The sequence below is a fragment of the Armigeres subalbatus genome, chromosome 3, assembly GCF_024139115.2.
Source record: "Armigeres subalbatus isolate Guangzhou_Male chromosome 3, GZ_Asu_2, whole genome shotgun sequence".
Classification (NCBI taxonomy): Eukaryota; Metazoa; Arthropoda; class Insecta; order Diptera; family Culicidae; genus Armigeres; species Armigeres subalbatus.
In genome coordinates this window covers 371,662,776-371,682,384 of record NC_085141.1, presented here as the reverse complement: position 1 = coordinate 371,682,384, position 19,609 = coordinate 371,662,776, and the positions used below count along the sequence as shown (strand labels likewise).

Below are 19,609 nucleotides of genomic sequence, written 5' to 3'. Positions count from 1 at the left end.
TCCACTACCTAACACAAGTGGTTATGGGCCCAGAGCGTGGTCGTGCAACTTGAAGTAAAGCTTGTCCCTGTTTTTTCCACAACACTTTTATGAAGCCATGATTCCGAGGGATAGTGACCAACAGAGTTTAAGCGGAAGCAATTCAGGCAGCAGTAGGACGAATGCGGTTTTTAGTGGTAATACGGCCGGATCTTAAGCCGACATACCAATCGGCGGTGTAGTTCGGTTCTACGGGAACGCTTTGAATTTTCCGGTAATTGAAAAATTGAAGGGTCATCAAAACTTTTTATCATGAACGTTCTAAATGAAAATGATATTGATCCAGAAGTAAGTGAGCGTGCACTGGCAACAACTTAACATTGGAGGAGAACAACTACAGCCTAGATCAAACCGCAACCAGTACTCAATATGCATGGAAAAGACTTCGGAGGCATGTCAAGACGATGGCCTGAAACGAAGATTCGGATTGTTGGACCGGTTGACTTCGGTGAAGCTGGAGAACTATAGTTCCGTGGAGGATTATGTGGCGAAATTATGTTCGAAAGGGATGACCAGTTGCTGGCGTTATTATTGATGAAGGTGCTTCCAGAATACTATCATCCCATGGTAATGGGACTTCAAGCGTCTGGTTTAGCATTGACACATAAGCGGTAAAAACGAAGATTCTGCAAGATGTTAAATGGCCAATTTCTAGTTTCTGGGTGTGGCTTATTATATATGAAGTTCAAGTCCAAACATTACAAAAGCACGAGCAAGAAGAACACAACGTGTTCCCTTCGCAACAAGCTTGGACATTTCACGGCCGAATGTAATCAGAAACGAAAGCAAAATGTTTATTCAAAACCTTTTTTCAAGACTTTGTGTGCGCTTGGTAAAGTGGTTGTTAATTGGTAAAGGAAGCGCAGAAGATTGGTACTTCGATTCAGCTACTAGTTTACACATGACAAGATCCGAAAATAATTTCACGAGGCAAGAAATATTTTCTCATTCAGTCGATACTGCAAACAATCAATGTATGATGACTCCAGAAAAAGGAATTGAGAATCTAGAGCTAAAAGAAAGACCCATCGAAGTTAGGAGGTTCTTATTGTTCCGGATTTGACAACAAACCTGCTATCGGTCAGTAAGATTTGCTGAAAGGGATCAACGGTAACATTCACTGTCGATTTTTGTAAAGTTTTTGATGGAGATAGATAGCATACTCATTTAGCATAGCATACATATTTAGCATACTCTTACCTAAAATTACAAATAATTACAGCTACTTAACTACTTAAGAGTTTGGTGATGGTAAATACTGAATTTGATTAAAAGAAACGTTGAATTCTCTATAAATTAGTACGGTGTAGTAGATACAGGTTAGTTGTGTTATATTACAATCGAAGCGCTTTATTAATTGAAATTAAAATACAGTAGTTACCGTTGAATTCATGCTAGAAACGTGAACCACAAACATAAAACACGTTAAAAAGGTAAAACCATCAATGATGTTGCTATAGTATGAACACTAACTCTAATAATAATAAAAAAAAATCTACAGCTTTGCTACTCCCAATCAGCATATTGAGCGCAAAAGGAAACAGAAAGGATACTAAACGTAAGTAGCCCATGACAATATTTTGTTTATAAGATACTAAAGATAAAAAGATGAACTTAAGGCTACTTAATATTACAATTTGGATTTAAACATAAGCATGGCTAATATGATCATTCGATCTATTTTTTCGGTAGGAATGTTTTAACGTTGAAGTCAAATAAACGTTCAAAAAATCGGAAACTGTCTTTCTGTTGCAGTTTGCAACACATACACACTGACAGACATCATCTCAGTTCGTAGAGTTGAGTTGATTGGTATATAACACAATGTATACACAAAGTACCTTTTATTAAAAAGTTCGGTATTGGAGTAAACATAAACTCTTTCGATACACCCTAGGGAAGGAAGAAGGCAAAAATGTATTTAATACAAAACAATACAGAATAGCTAGGGGAAATGACGGCTTTGGCAGGTTTTGCTCTATTATTGTCAGGGGGGTTTTTGTTGACCAAATTTTATGAAATTCGGCCACAATATTCTTTGATATGCAAAGAATGATTAGGCAGTTTGCGCTCATCTTCCAAGCAGTACAGTCGCGTTTTGCTGGAAGCCGCACGATTATATTTTCTATCGCTTTAGTTTTCCGTCATCTATCGTTTCGCGTTCTTCTCTCGTCGCGAATAGTGTTGCGATGAGCATTAGACGCGAAAACACGTTTCGCATTGATTATGCGAACGTGCCGAAGAAGCCGTCTTTCGAAGAGCTTCACGATTTGGTTGGGTTCACATTAGGCCTACAACGCGAGCAAGTTGTCCGACTGCAGCCAAGTAGAGCACTCGGTTGCGCATTTGTGAAGGTCATCAACCTGGAGCTAGCCCAAAACATCGTTGCTGAGCACGACAACAAGCACGAGACGGAGGTTGATGGCAAAGTCTACAAACTACGTATCGCACTCGAAGATGGGGCTGTGGAGGTGAAGCTGACCGATCTGTCGGAGAATATCACAAACGAGCAGATATCCGTGTTTCTCAGCGCCTACGGAGAGGTGCTCTCAATCTGCGACCAGGTATGGGATAGCAAATATCTCTTCGCTGGGCTACCAACGGGTACTCGGATTGTAAGAATGTTGGTGAAGCGCAACATCAAAAGCTACATAACAATAGACGGGCAGACGACGAATGTAGTTTACTTCGGGCAGCTACACACCTGTAAATACTGTAGCAAATTCGTACACAATGGCATCACATGTGTACAGAATAAGAAACTACTTGTACAGAAATCCTACGCCAATGTGACAAAAGAGACGACATCGATGCCTACTGCACCAAAGCCCGGTCCATCAAAGCCCAAGCCGTCGTTCGCGAAGCTGTTTACAGCAAAGCCAAGAGAAACGAACGTACAATCCCAGCCGTTGTCTACAAAGAGAGCAAACGCGAACGATTTGCCTGCCGCCGCGAAGCCGCCCGCTTCGAGCTCTACAACTACAACCACGAACGTCCAAAAGCCGACAAAAGAAAGTCTTGTCGAGCAAAGCAGCAATCTCATGCCCCCGCCGGCGCTCCAACAGACCGTTCTGTCATCAAGCCGAGTTTCTATGCGTCCAGCTAGCGATGGAAACGAAACCGACATCTCTTCGGGCTCAACAAGCAGCAAGCGTCGTGGTGGTCGTCCGCCGGGTAAAAAGCTTCGACACAACCATGTGGACGAGGCAAACGAGGAGGGAGATTCGGTTTTGTAATGGCTTTCAACAGCTATAACATCGCCACAATAAACATCAATACCATAGCAAACACGACCAAACTAAATGCCCTCCGAACCTTTCTTCGAATGCTGGAGATCGATATTGCTTTTTTACAAGAAGTAGAAAATGAACAGCTCGCTCTATCAGGCTATAACATTGTGTGCAATGTAGATCACACTAGAAGGGGAACAGCAATAGCGCTCAAAGAGCATATACAATTTTCAAACGTCGAGAAGAGCCTAGATGGGAGACTAATCAGCCTGAAGGTGCAAAGTACAACACTTTGTAACGTCTATGCACCGTCCGGCACAGCCCTGCGTGCGGAAAGAGAGCGCTTTTACTACAATACGTTGGCGTATTACCTTCGTCATCCAACCGAACACATATTGCTAGCAGGAGATTTCAACTGTGTTTTGCGGCAATGCGATGCCACGGGCTCCAATCCCAGCCCCGCTCTCCTCGCTACCGTACAGCAGCTTCAACTTCTTGACGTTTGGGAAAAAGTATGCCCGAACATAGCTGGTTATACGTACATTACGCATAATTCGTCGTCTCGCCTCGATCGAATGTACGTCAGCCCGAGCCTAAGATCTCATCTGCAGTCAGCGTACACACACGTTTGTTCCTTCACGGATCATAAGGCACTGACCGCTAGAATTTGTCTTCCACACCTTGGATGGGAACCTGGTCGTGGTTACTGGTATCTCCGTCCCCATATTCTGACCGCAGAAAATATAGAAGAGTTCCAAGTGCGCTGGCAATATTGGACTCGGCAGCGACGTAATTTTCCGTCTTGGATGCAGAGGTGGTTGTCGTGTGCGAAACCGAAAATAAAATCGTTTTTCCGGTGGAAATCGAAGGAAGCTTTCGATGCCTTTCATCGAGCACATCAACAACTATATGTTCAGTTACGGCAAGCATACGACAACTATCACCATAATCCAGCACTGCTGTCAGTGATAAATCGGATAAAGGCACAAATCTCGGGTACTTATTCAAAAGGACGTATGTGATTTTGTAAACAAAGATTCAAACGTCGATTTGTCCAATCTGATGGCACTCCCACGCAAAGCAATACCACCAACAGGTAGCCGAAGGCTTCCCCTACCTGTTTGTGGTTATGGTTTGCGTAGGAGTGCTATCAGATTGGACAAATCGACGTTTGAATCTTTGTTTACAAAATCAGATACGTCCATTTGAATAAGTACCCGAGAAATGTTAAGTCTGCAACGCAATTTCTCCCAGTCATTCATGCGCATCAATGAGACCTCTGTATCCGGGGAGCCGATCTCTGCGTTTTATCTAGGCGAAAGGCGGAAAAAAAAGAACGACCATAACACAGCTACGGGATGACAACAACGACATTATCGATAGAACCGAAACCATCGAAAGGCACCTGCTTGAATGCTACCGTGCGCTATATTCCGCTGATGTGAGAGAAGAAGTGGATGACAACACATTTTTGTGCGAAAGGGTGATCCCCGAGAACGATCCGACGAACAACCAATGCATGGAGGAAATAACACCAGCTGACATCTTCGAAGCAATCAAAACGAGCAGCTCGAACAAATCTCCCGGAGGAGACTCTATACCACGTGAGTTCTACCTCAGAACGTTTGAAATTATATGGAGAGAACTAACATTGGTCATGAATGAAGCGCTTGCCGGAGATTTCCAGCCCGAATTCGCCAACGGCGTGATCGTTCTGGTGAAGAAAAAAGGAAATGATCAAACGGCCCATGCATATCGCCCGATATCTCTCTTAAATTGCGACCATAATTTTTTTTCCCGGGTTCTGAAGCAGCGTCTCGAAAACGTTATGCGAACACACCATGTGATCAGCGATAGCCAAAAATGCTCTAATTTTGGTCGCAATATATTTCAAGCTACTCTTGCTATCAAGGACCGCATAGCATATCTGAAAAAATCAAAACAACGGGGACTGTTGGCTTCTTTCGATCTTCGGCACGCTTTTGATCTCGTGGATCGCTCGTTCATTGCTCGGAACATGTGCTCACTCGGCTTCGATCCAAATTTCGTACGCTTGCTCACCAAAATAGGAGAACTCTCATCGTCACGGCTCATTGTTAATGAACATCTATCAGAACCGTTCCCAATCGAGAGATCGGTTCGACAAGGGGACCCAGTCTCCATGCATCTGTTCGTGTTATACCTGCATCCTCTGATGAAACGACTCGAGATGCTGGGTGGGCCAGATCTCGTGGTTGCGTATGCCGATGATGTGTCGGTGATTTCCACATGCAGTACAAGGCTCGACTGTATGAGGGAAACATGCCATCTCTTCGAACGCGTGTCTGGCGCCAAGCTAAGTTTGACGAAATCCTCGTCGATATCATCAGTGTATGATATGCCACTCACTGTACCATGGCTGCGGAGTGAAAACACTGTTCGCATCTTGGGAGTGACCTTTGCAAACTCCGTTCGCTTGATGAATAAGCTAAATTGGAATGAGCTAGTGGGCAAATTTGCTCGGCTAGTGCATCTACACTCACAGCGCACGCTCACCTTGCATCAAAAGGTAATATTGCTCAACACTTTCATCTCTTCGAAGATCTGGTATCTCGCTTCGATTCTCTCACCGAATGCTGTACACATCGCAAAGCTGACGGCTACAATGGGTTTTTTCCTCTGGCGTGGAATTCCAGCAAGGGTGCCAATGCATCAGCTCGCGCGAAATTTAAAATCTGGAGGTATGCAACTACATTTGCCTGCTTTTAAATGCAAAGCTCTACTCCTAAACAGGCATATGAATGATATCGATTCCCTTCCTTTTTACAAATCCCTCCTCTCCCAAGTCAATCCCAACCCACCCGCAGACTGTCCATGTTTAAAGCTGATCCTTTCCAACTATCCTTTACTCCCTCCACTGATCCAAGAACATCCATCCGCCGATAACGCAGACTGTCCATGTTTAAAGCTGATCCTTTCCAACTATCCTTTACTCCCTCCACTGATCCAAGAACATCCATCCGCCGATAATATTCACAAATTTTACGTTGAGCAAACAGAAGAACCGAAAATATCGCGTGAGCATCCAATGGAGAATTGGCAACAAATTTGGACAAATATTGCAATACGAGGTCTGTCTTCAACCCAGCGTAGCACCCTCTACCTTCTGGTGAACGCGAAACTGGATCATCGGAGACTGATGTTCCGAATAAACAGGGCCGACGGAGAAAACTGCCTGCACTGCAACGGTGCACTTGAGACACTTGAACACAAACTCAGCGAATGTGTACGAGTCCAAGCAGCTTGGAGTTTGCTGCAAGGCAAAATTTCATCATTGCTCAATGGATGGCGAAGACTTTCGATAAGAGAGCTCCTGCGACCCAAGCTATTAGGGATAATGAAATGGAAAAAGTTAAAAATTTTGAAAATGTTTATTCAATATGTCTTCTTTATTGCACAATGTAATAATGCTATAGATATAGGATCTCTAGAATTTGAAATTCAACACGCTTAAGTAATAATTTTGTAAATTAATTTTTATCTTATGCACAAATAAACAAATCTCGAGCAACATATGATTAGGGCCGAAAAACCAACAAAGCTGAACCGAGAAAAATTAGGTTCAAATTTTCTATGACTAATTTAATTCATTTATTGAAGTAGAAACTCATTTCATTGCCAAAACCATGTCAATACTATACGTAAATGGTTATATTATAACAGCAGATCAAGATTAATTGAAAACCCATTCGAAATCTACAAAATTTCAGCTAAAACAAAAATCGCGCCGTTTACTCGCATCACCGGCAACACGTCTGGTTTTTAAGCCGTTTGCTCAAAGCTACTAACACCATCGGATTTGTTTAGATTTGTTAGCCAGAGCAGTTCTGCTATGCGACATATCGAAAACCTAGTAAGAATATACATTTTAAAATAACTTGAAGCTAGTTTTTCTAAATAAACAATATAAAGTGAACGGCCTAAAAACCAAAGCAAACATTCCGCATGGTAGTTAAGGGCGCCAACAAAGGACTTAAAAACCACAACGGTGCAAATGGTTCATGAGACGTTCACTCAAAATAGCAATCAATGTGTTTCTTAAGAGATATCAAGTACGGAGTTTTAACTAGCATGAAGAATAATTTACAAAGCAATCGTTCATGCCAGAAAATCAAAAATCAGGGCTTTGGTTTATAAGCCGTAATCATATGTTACGCGAGAAATTTTACAAAAAAAAAAAATTAGGCCAAATTTGAGCATAATTGGTTACCCCATGACAATAATAAAACAAAACCTTCCAAAGCCGTTATTCCCCCTATAATTAATTCAAAATGGCTCGAAACAGGTGCATTGCAATTTTTCTCGTCCAAACAATGTCATCCACCCACCCCTTGGCGATGAACTGCAAACATCAACATAACGGTTCCATTTGTATTGGTATCAGCAAGTTCGGAGGATCACATTTACCAACGCAAAAACAGTCCGAGAATGACAGGTCAATAAAATTCATTCATCCACAACCGCACACACACACATACCCACCGCTGCGAACAGCCAGAACAAACGCAGCATAAAAGCATAACAAACCCATTAATAAACGTTGCGTGAGTGTTTGCGTGACGTCGTCGTAGCGGAATGAACGCATAGCTGCCACCAAAAAAAGACAACAAAAAGCAAAACCAGCGAAACGACTTGACAAAAGTTATTACAGATTGCTTTTAGGTGGATTTCAAAGTTTATTTTCGGAACTTGATTGCGTTATGAAATTTCGTTTGTATCGAAGAAAATAACTTTTGCAAATGCAATGCCTGTTCCAAGGGGACAAGTTTGTTTGATATTCAGCTTAATTTTTGCATCGAAATCCATTTGATTAATCCCCTTTTATGACAACAATGCATTTCTTTACCAATACTGAAAATACTCCTCAAATACCATTTTTTTGTGGCACTGTCGTAAGTACGTTACATTACGGATTTAATTTGCATTCGCGATTGAATCTTCAATCTTTAAACCCAAATTCAATTGAATTTCCAAGTGAGAATTTTCACGAAAAATCCGAATTCTCGGGAAATAATAAAATTCCTTTAAAGATTCTTTTAGTTTTGAGGAAAATTAATTTTGAATATTCATGAAAGTCGTACCTCCGAATCGTCCCGAGAAATTCTTTATTATAGAGATTTGCGTGTGTAACGGAAAGCAAATTTCTGAGCTGGTTTGAAGAGGTGAACCAAAATATTCAACAAACTGGCTCACAAGATGCCATGAGAGATCCAACTAGAATATTGAACATTGCATTGATGCATGTCTATTCGACTTGTGCCAACAATGGAGTGTGTTTTTTAGTAAACTGAGGAAAAATATGTGCACTAGGATGGTTCAAAAAATCGATTTTGCTTCACAGCGCTCATCTAATTATGTATCATGTTCTGAGTGTCCTCCAATTTGAGCTCATTTGGATCAAAACTAGGGACTAGGGACTAGGGACAAAACTAGGCTCATTTGGGGGCAGCAGGGACTTTGTCCAAGGGCTTGACGATCCCTCCCCAGGCCATCTGCGAGTTGTGGCGCCTGCCTAGGATGTGGTGGGGTTTGACAGTGGGCCCTGTTAAACCTCTATAAAAAGCTGCATGTATCCGCAAGTAGGCTCCGCCAAAGCGACCGTGTGCCGCTCAAAGCGCACAAGCCCAAGTCCTGGTGTTAGGTGGGACGCTAAACAGCCCTGACACGACGGCCCTCCGGCGAGACAGGAGGTTTGCGCAGGCCCAATAAGCCGCCTGGAAAACCAATAATTACGAACAATATAAGAGATAATGCGACTCGATATAATCGGCAAAGACCTAGGCGACGAATAAAGGATCACGATTGGAAGCTTGGAACATGGAACTGCAAGTCGCTAGGTTTCGCAGGTTGCGACAGGATGATCTACGATGAATTACATCCCCGCAACTTCGACGTCGTGGCGCTGCAGGAGATTTGCTGGACAGGACAGAAGGTGTGGAAAAGCGGGCATCGGGCGGCCACCTTCTACCAAAGCTGTGGCACCACCAACGAGCTGGGAACCGGCTTCATAGTGCTGGGAAAGATGCGCCAACGCGTGATTGGGTGGCAGCCAATCAACGCAAGGATGTGCAAGCTGAGGATTAAAGGCCGTTTCTTCAACTATAGCATCATCAACGTGCAATGCCCACACGAAGGGAGACCCGACGACGAGAAAGAAGCGTTCTACGCACAGCTGGAGCAGACATACGATGGATGCCCACTGCGGGACGTCAAAATCGTCATCGGTGACATGAACGCGCAGGTAGGAAGGGAGGAAATGTATAGACCGGTCATCGGACCGGATAGTCTGCACACCGTATCGAATGACAACGGCCAACGATGCATAAACTTCGCAGCCTCCCGCGGAATGGTAGTCCGAAGCACCTTCTTTCCCCGCAAAATATCCACAAGGCCACATGGAGATCACCTAACCAAGAAACGGAAAACCAAATCGACCACGTTCTAATCGACGGTAAATTCTTCTCCGACATCACGAACGTCCGCACTTACCGCAGTGCGAATATTGAATCCGACCACTACCTCGTTGCAGTTTGCCTGCGCTCAAAACTCTCGACGGTGTACAACACGCGTCGAAGTCGGACGCCGCGGCTTAATATTGGGCGGCTACAAGACGGTAGACTAGCCCAAGAATACGCGCAGCAGCTGGAAGTGGCACTCCCAACGGAAGAGCAGCTAGGCGCAGCGTCTCTTGAAGATGGCTGGAGAGATATTCGATCCGCCATTGGTAGCACCGCAACGCGCACTCGGAGTTTTCGAGAGGAAAGTGCTGCGTACCATCTATGGTGGGGTGCAGATGGCGGACGGTACATGGAGGAGGCGAATGAACCACGAGTTGCATCAGCTGTTGGGAGAACCATCCATCGTTCACACCGCGAAAATCGGACGACTGCGGTGGGCCGGGCACGTAGCCAGAATGTCGGACAATAACCCGGTGAAAATGGTTCTCGACAACGATCCGACGGGCACAAGAAGGCGAGGTGCGCAGCGGGCAAGGTGGATCGATCAGGTGGAAGATGACTTGCGGACCCTCCGTAGACTGCGTGGCTGGCGACGTGTTGCCATGGACCGAGCCGAATGGAGAAGACTCTTACATACCGCACAGGCCACTTCGGCCTTAGTCTGAATAAATAAAAATAATAATAATGGATCAAAACTAATTTAGCACAATCCGTTTCAGTAAATCCATTCAATTACGAAAGGCTTTCCAGCTGTTCTGGTATTTATCAAATTACCCTTAAATGCATTTCAAAAATTATCAAAATAGTTTCTGCCTGAATCAGAGATGATTTGAACAACGGATATGATTTTAATCGTAAAAATTAGCTTTAGGCAAATTTAGATATTGTCGTAGAGCCAGAGGTCAACAAATCAACATGGAATACGGATTTTCAAGCGAAACATCATTTGAACATCACATAAGATCATTCGTTACGATGGCATCGGAAACAGCCCCAGCTGCTCACCATCAGCTTTCGTAAACATATTGAATATTTCCAGTCAATACATGAACGTATATGGTGTCGTTTATGACGCTGAAGTGGTGAAGATAGAGGTGGTTTTCCATGCAACATTTATGTATATCGTCTCCAATTCGTTTTTGAAAAGTTCTAACTTAAGTGCTGTCAAAGCGTTTTTTTATTCGCCCAGGTTGGAACTAGGTTCGCACTAGTTCCAACCCCAAAGCTCAGGACTGATTTGCGATTTGGGCGTAACTTGTTTTGTAAACAAACATTGGAAGGCAAATTCCTACTAAAGTAAGCATCTCCTGAGAAAACCAAGGCTCGGATCCGACACAATAGGCTTTCCTTCTTCAGGTAGGGGAATTAATTGTAGAGAAAATTATTGCATTCTACGGAATCAATAAAACAATGTTTGTTTACAAAATAAGTTACGCCCAAATCACAAATTGGTCCCGAGCTGTCGGGTTCGCACTGTGTTGTTTTTTTACAGTTTCCCACCACGTTCACCAATAAAACTGTACTTCAACTGTCAAAACCATAAGGTTGGAACGGGGCGGAATAAATAAACAAGCAGAAGGGTAAATAAAATCGAAACTGTTCGTTAATTCAAAACATCGAAATCCGTTTTATTCGGGAGCTTTACATGTAGTTTTAAATGAAGTTAAACCGGTGCTGTTGTCTTAAATAAGTATAAAAATAACTTTGGATAATTGTCTGGAAAATTATACAGAAATTCATTCAGGATATTTTCCACAGATTGTGTCCTAAATTAGGTCGGTTGATGGAATTAGTTTGGGAATTCTCCATAAAACTCGTATAGAAAATCCCATTAGAATTACCCAAAAGTATATGTGAGGAATACCAAATTGATAATATCTAGTATTTCTTATGAAATTTATCTTCAATGAATTCCGTACAGATTTCTTCCAGTAACCCCTTAGAAGTATTTGATTTGAACGGAAATAAATGGTCCTTGATTATTTGAGGAGTTCTTCCAAAAAAAAAATTTCGAGAATTCTTCCTAAAAACCATTAATGCGTTCTTTCAGGATTTTCTTCGGGAATTCAGCAAGTAATACTTCCAGGAATTCTTGTATGCATTCCTGCGATATCTTCCATAGGAATTGCCCAGTGAAATCTTTCAGGCATTTCTACATACTTGTCATAAGACGAGTTTGAACAATCCCATTTAATTCCACTTGGATTCCATTCCATTCAAGGAGTGGATGGAAGGTGTCGTGTGTCCCATCTACAAAAAGGGCTATACGCTAGATTGTAGCAACTACCACGCAATCACATTGCTGAACGCCGCCTACAAGGTACTCTCCCAAATTTTATGCCGTCGACTAGCACCAACTGCAAGGGAGTTCGTGGGGCAGTACCAGGCGGGTTTTACGGGCGAACGCTCCACCACGGACCAGGTGTTCGCCATTCGCCAAGTACTGCAGAAATGCCGCGAATACAACGTGCCCACACATCATCTATTCATCGACTTCAAAGCCGCATATGATACAATCGTTCGGGACCAGCTATGGCAGCTAATGCACGAACACGGTTTTCCGGATAAACTGACACGGTTGATCAAAGCGATGATGGATCGGGTGATGTGCGTAGTTCGAGTTTCAGGGGCATTCTCGAGTCCCTTCGAAACCCGCAGAGCAGCGGTTCTCAACCTGGGGTACATGTACCCCTGGGGGTACCTTCGCTGGGCCCAGGGGGTACCTCGGACAAAAATGCGTAATGGCGAATGAAGTACAATTTTAATAAAAACTTATTGATAAAGTTTTGATAATTTTGTGTTTTTTTTATTTCACAACTTTATCCTGTACATAATATGCATGGCGATCAGTACATCATGGCCTATTGAATCCTGTCCTCCACAACCAGTACAATAAATGAAGGGCTGCATGACAAAAGATCAAAAGGGAAAAACCTCGAACGAACAAATTTTAAAAATCTTCTATGCAATCTACCAGATCAAAACAGAATGTTGAATTATATGTTGAGAATATGTTTCTTGACTAAAATCTAGAGTCTACAGATTTGAAACCCTCCATTTGAGAGACATGAAAACTGTTTCCCGAAAAGCCCAGTTGCTTCGTTGCAAGAGAATCCTTCTACGCTTGTCGGAAGCATCCTTCCAAGCAGCTCGGAAGACTCCTTTCAAGAGGTTCGGAAGCCTTTTTACAAAGTTTCGTAAGCCTCCTTTCTAGAGACCCGGAAGGCTCGGAAACTTTCTTTTAAGTTGCCCGGAAGCCTTCTTTTAAGTTTTTTTTTATAAACTATCTTTTTTTCTGCTTCCTTTAAAAGCATCGGAAGGATCTTTTCAAGGGACGAAGGCATTTTTCAACATGCTCGAAAGAATCCTTTTAAAAGACTTTTAAAAGACTCTGAAGTCTTTTTTCTAGATGCCCGGAAGTGCTTTCTTCTTAAAACTTTCTTTTTTTTTTCGGAAAGTTTTTTTCAAAAGGTTTGGAAGGCTCCTTTCAAGATGCTCGCAAGCCCTCCCTTAAAGAGGCTCGGAATTCTTCTTTCAAGAGGTTTGGAACCGTACTCTCGAAAGTCTCAGAAGCGTCCATTCAAGATATTCCGAAGCCTCATTTCAAACGGCTTGAAAGCCTTCTTTTAAAACCTCGGAAGACTCCCTAGCAGCACAAATCTTACTGTTTTGGTTGCAGCAACATGTGACTCGATTTGGTCGTATATGAGTTACAGAAAATCGTGTGTAATATGTGTTACTCGAGCTCCTTTAAAAAGCTCGAAAGCCTTCTTTCAAGAGGCTCGAAAGCCTCCTTTCAAGGGGCTCGACAGCCTTCTTTCAACGGGCTGGGTGCCTTCTTTTAAAAGGCCCGGAAGATTCTTTTAAAAGGCTTGGAAGGCTCCTCTTTCAAATGTCTCGGAAGCCTCCTTTCAAGTTGCTCGAAATCCTCCTTTTAAAAGGTTTAAATCCTCCTTTTAGGAGGCTCGGATTTTTTCCTTCAAGAGGCTTTTAAGCGTCTATTCAAGATACTCCAATGCGTGCTTTTAAGTGGCTAAAAAGCCGCCATTCAAGAGGCTCAGAAGGCTCAAAAGTGTTTATTCAAGATACTCCGAAGCCGCCTTTCAGAGGGCTCAAAAGCCGCCATTCAATAGGCTCGGAGGACTCTTTTCAAGAAGCTTGGAATCCTTGTTTCAAGAGCTCGAAAATTCGGAATTCTTTTTTTAAGTGGCTTGGATGCGTTTTTTCAAGAGGCTCAGAAGCTTCGTTTTGATATTCAGAATCCTCCTTTCAAGTGGCTTGGAAGCCTTCTATAAAATGACTCGTAAGGTCTTTCAAGAGGCTCGGAGGCCTCCTTTCTAGAAGCTCGGAAGCCTCCTTTCTAGAGGCTCGGAAGCCTCCTTTCAAGAGGCTCGAAGGCCTTCTTTCAAGAGGTCTGAAGCCTACTACCCTAGAAGGGGTTTAGAAGCCTTCTTTTAAGAGGCTCGGAACCCTCTCATCAAGGGGCTTGGAATTCTATTTCCAAGACGCTTGGAACCATACTTTCAAGCAGCTCAGAGGCGTCCTTCAAGATGCTAGGAAGCCTCCTTTTAAGTGGCTCGCAAACCGTCTTTCAAAAGACTCGGAAGAGGCGAGGAATCCTGATTTCAAGAGGCTCAGAATCCTCCTTTCAATATGCTCGGAAGCCTTCAATAGTCAAAAAAAGTTCTGTTAGATGTTCGATGTATGAATTTGAATTGGGAAGTTTCAAAGAATATAAAAATTTCATAAAAGTTTATGCAGAACCATATATTCCGTTAGTTTTCAGGTCCATTTTTTATCCACCTTAAGAGTTACGATCATTTTCATTTCTAGCAAAAAATCATAGGGGGTACCTCAATTAATGCAAAAGTTCGAAGGGGTACCTCTCAAGAAAAAGGTTGAGAACCGCTGCCGCAGAGGGTTACGGCAAGGTGATGGTCTTTCGTGTTTGCTATTCAACATCGCTTTGGAAGGGGTAATACGAAGAGCAGGGATTAACACGAGTGGTACAATTTTCAATAAGTCCGTCCAGCTATTTGGTTTCGCCGACGACATAGATATTATGGCACGTAACTTTGAGAAGATGGAGGAAGCCTACATCAGACTGAAGAGGGAAGCTAAGCGGATCGGACTAGTCATCAACACGTCGAAGACGAAGTACATGATAGGAAGAGGTTCAAGAGAAGAGTTTGCATCGGTGGTGACGAAATCGAGGTGGTAGAAGAATTTGTGTACTTGGGCTCACTGGTGACTGCCGAAAATGACACCAGCAGAGAAATTCGGAGACGCATAGCGGCTGGAAATCGTACGTACTTTGGACTCCGCAAGACGCTCCGATCGAATAGAGTTCGCCGCCGTACCAAACTGACAATCTACAAAACGCTCATTAGACCGGTAGTCCTCTACGGACACGAGACCTGGACGATGCTCGTGGAGGACCAACGCGCACTTGGAGTTTTCGAAAGGAAAGTGCTGCGTACCATCTATGGTGGGGTGCAGATGGCGGACGGTACGTGGAGGAAGCGAATGAACCACGAGTTGCATCAGCTGTTGGGAGAACCATCCATCGTTCACACCGCGAAAATCGGACGACTGCGGTGGGCCGGGCACGTAGCCAGAATGTCGGACAGTAACCCGGTGAAAATGGTTCTCGACAACGATCCGACGGGTACAAGAAGGCGAGGTGCGCAGCGGGCAAGGTGGATCGATCAGGTGGAAGATGACTTGCGGATCCTCCGTAGACTGCGTGGTTGGCGACGTGTAGCCATGGACCGAGCCGAATGGAGAAGACTATTATATACCGCACAGGCCACTTCGGCCTTAGTCTGAATAAATAATAATAAATAACAAACTCGTCTTATGACAAGTGAAGACATTCCACTAAAAAGCTCAAAATAATTTTCTTAATTCCTACATTTTTTTTTCGTGATGATTACCAAAAGGGTAATTTTTCTAGGAATATTTTGAGCAGATTCTCTGGAAAGTTGCTCCTGGAATTTATCTGGAAATTCCTGCAAGAATTCCTCCAGACACTCCCTCTGGTATTCCTTTCTGAAGCTTCTTTAAAAATTCCTCCGGAATTTCCTCCAAGCATTGTTTTGGATTTCCTTCAGGAATTCTTCAGGAATCTGTCGGGAAGATCCATCAGAAATTCCTCCGTAAGATCCTTTAAGATTTCCTCCAAATGTTCGATCAGGAATCCCGTTTTGAAGCTCTTCCAGGAATCGCTCCGTAAGTTCCTTCTGGAATTCCACCGCAAGTTCCTCCAGAAATTCCTCTTAAAGATCCGTAAAGAATTCTTCCGGAAGACCAATCAGAAATTCCTCCGGAGAATCCTTAAGGAAGTTCTTCAGATGCTCTTTCAGGAATCCTTCCGGAAGAATCGCTCCAAAAAATCCGCTCCGAAAATTCCTCCAAGGAGTCCTTCAGAAATTCCTCCAGAAGTTCCTCCAGGAAGTCATCCAGAAAATTTCCTCCTCCAAAACTTTCCAGGAAATCCTCCGGATGTTCCTCAAGGAATTCTTTTGAAAGTTCCTCCAGAAATTCCTAAAGAAGTTCCTCCAAGAATTCATCCGGAAGTTCCTCCAGGAATTCATCGGGAAGTTCTTCCAGGATTTCCTCCAGAAGTTCCTACAGGAATTCCTTCGGAAGTTCTCCAGGAATTCCTCTGAAGTTCCAATGGGCTTGGTGGTTATATGGCTACCGCTTCTGCCTCATACGTAGGAGGTCGTGGGTTCAATCCCAGGCCCGTTCCATTCCTCCTACTTTTTCTCTTTTCATATATTTCTCATGTTTTAGCAATCGCTAGAACTGGAAATGGCATTCCATACCGTTTCCATCTTCTATCCCTATACCTGCAACTTGATTTAGTTCTAGCAGGTAACTGTTAAAATTCGTAATGAGCCAAAAAGCTCATGCTCCTGCAATTCCTCCGTAAGTTCATCAAATTCCTGCGGGAAGTTTTTTGGAAGTTTCTTTTGGAATTCCCGAAGGAACTTCCGGAGGAACTTCCGTATTCCTGGAGGATCTTCCGAAGGAATTCCTGGAAGAACTTCTGGAGGAATTCCTCAAGGAACTCCCTAAGGAATCCCTAAAAAAAAATTCCAAAAACCTTCCCGCAGGAATTTCTGGAGATATTCCTGAAGGAACTTCTCAAGGAAATCCTGAACGAGCCTCTGGGGAAATTTTGAAAGGCTTCCCGAAGTAACTGCTAGAGAATTCCTGAAGCAATTTTTAATAGAAATCCGGAAGCAACTTATGAAGGAATTCCTAAACGAACTTTTGGAGGAGCTCCTGAACGGAATTTCAAGAAATTTCTCGTGGAACTTTCGAAGGATACCTAAAGGAATTTCCGGAGCAATGTTTCAATGGGTATGCCATCTTTTTTAAGGGTCTTCCGAAAAAAAAATCAGGGGGAAGCGCTAATTTCTAAAGGACTTTCTTAGGTAGTTAAAAAAGCATCAATTTTCGAAGAAACATCCGGAGGTGTTTAAAAAGGAATTTTAGAATTAATTTTTGAAGTAATTTCCGGAGGATTTATTAAAAGTAACCCTGGAAGAATTTTTGTAGGAAATCTGGAAGTAATGCCTCAAGAAATCTAAGAATGCCAGAAATTCCTTCAGGAGTTCCTGTGAAAATTTCTTCAGAAATTTGTTCACAAATTCCTTATGAACTTCCTAAGGTTTTGTTGTAGAACTTTGGAAGGAATTCCTGGGAGAATTTTTAAAAGTATTTTTAAAGTCGATTTGCCGAAGGAATTTTGGTAGGAATTTACGGAGGTCCCAAGGTTCACCTAAAGAAATACCTCAAGGAATTCGATATGGAAGGTTTGAACAGATTTTTGAGGGATTTTTTTTAAAGAAATTCCTGGAACAATGTTCGAAGGAATTACTGGATTCATTTCCGAAACATGTTTTAAATAAATCCCTCCGAGAATTTTTGTGAGGAATGTCTAACGAATTTTTAGTGGAATATAAACAAGGAATTACTGGTGAAATTTCTGAAGGAATAATTACCTGGAGCTATTTTCGAAGAAATTCCTGAAGAAATTTTCGAAGAAGTTCCTGAAGGAATTCCGAAGGAATTTCTGGAGAAACCTAAGATTTTTTTTTTGAAATTCCAATAAATATTTCTACGGGAACTCTATTCGAAATTTCTTCCTAAAATATTTTAGGAAATGCTTCGTTCTCATTGTCCTCATTCTCGTACTGCGCCGATTATGAATTCGTTGGGTAAGGTAAGCAACAATCTTCTTCACTATTAGCTCGTCCCCAAAATGGTGAATAATAGTGTGGTAAACAATTATGACAAATGAAACAATTTAAAGTTTAAATGGTGTGTTACGATTAAACCCAACATCAAGGGAAATTCTTCTGAAATTGAAAAAAAATGAAATCTACTGGAATCGAAAATTACCTGAATTTCTAAGAGCAAGTATTTCAAATATCCACGGAAAATTACTCCGTTTTTCGACGGAAATAAGGACAATAAATAAGCTTGTCTAGAATAACAAGGTTTTGGTTGAAAATCGATTTCCTAAATAATGTTTATCGCTTTCTTGGGCGTAAGAACTGTAAACAAATCCGACTCAGTTTAAACATTGGAAAATGGGACGCCTTACCAATACATTAGCAGCCCTTCGAGGTGCACAGCTTGATGTCAAATCGGGAGAATCATGTCTGCGGAGCTATTTCCTTTGGATGTCGATAGGATCTGGTATTTTCACCTTTGTTCAAAAGGTGGCCCACTTGGGATGTTTCTTCCGCCCAAAATGATCCGAATTCTTATTTATTCAGCAACCAGGCACTAACATCCTTCCTGGAACCACAAACACATATTCCAAATCGTGGAATAATTCAAAACAAACCCCTTTACAAGCAATAATTTCACTACAAACTGGCCACTGGGATCAATGATTCCTTGATTTTCCCAGAGAGATTGTTATTCAATCTTCATTCGTTCACCGACAAAAACTCGCACTTGAAAACCCTTACAAAGGGCGGCTGTGAACCGTAATTATAATTGCGTTTTCTCCTGACCGTCGTCGATTTTTCCCAACTTCTTGCACAAAACGAACACAAAATTAATTTGACAGCCCTTCGGCGCTTCTTCTTACACTCCCTTCCCCTTTATTCCATCGTCCGTCTCGTTCTTTTCTTTGTTCTTCGCATCAGAAGTTCACGCTCATGCACAGATAAACAGTCAATCACTCATGCATTTCCCTCCGTGTTTTCGAGCTGAGTTGCTCCACACGCAGCAGACGATCCAACACAAAAAAAAGCCTTCACCGCGCGAGAGCCTCTTTCTGCTGAGGGAGAATGCCCACCAAACAAACGCACTTTTCTTACTCAAATCGCGGTGGAAACGGGGGGAAAATTCGCGCAAACCTATCCGTCGCACTTCACGCACTATTTCGCGACACTTTTTGATGGTTTTGCCGCTTTGGGCAGCGATTTCGCGTCCGGAAAAAACGAGCTCTCGAAATTTCGCACTGCACTTTTGCTGATGGCTGGTTTTTATTGCGAGTTACTTTGGGTGGCGATCACTCAAAACAAAGGCAACCGGGAGCTGGGGACTGAGAGGAGTGCGCGATTTTCTATGCGGTTGGCAGAACTGCGATAGGTACGTTCACGCAAGATCACAGTGGCGGAAATATGGTTTCCTTGCAGGTCAAAACAAAAAATTGAAGTCGCGCAAATCGATTTTTCTCCCACCCGCATAAAGGCTATATTAATTATATTGGCCAAATCGAGGGTAAAATTAAAAACATTTTACCACTTGATTTGTGTAAACTAGGTACACATAACGTTTGAATAAACCATAATGCCATTACTGAAGTTGATT

The 19,609-nt window shown here is 42.7% G+C and overlaps 1 protein-coding gene across 4 annotated transcripts in view; it reads right to left on the bottom strand.

The window, feature by feature from the left end:
- The window catches only part of LOC134226462 (polycomb protein Asx), a 68,271-nt gene extending 48,972 nt beyond the window's left edge, over positions 1-19,299 (bottom strand). Inside the window, exons 1-2 of one of the 4 annotated variants that reach the window (XM_062707249.1) lie at positions 19,105-19,299; positions 18,387-18,823 (exon numbers count right to left, since the gene is read on the bottom strand). The gene's annotated coding sequence lies outside the window, so the exon portion shown is untranslated. The remainder of the gene's footprint in view (positions 1-18,386; positions 18,824-19,104) is intronic. The other 3 variants (XM_062707251.1, XM_062707250.1, XM_062707252.1) reach the window with 3 other exon arrangements.
- Positions 19,300-19,609: the final 310 nt, after the last annotated feature.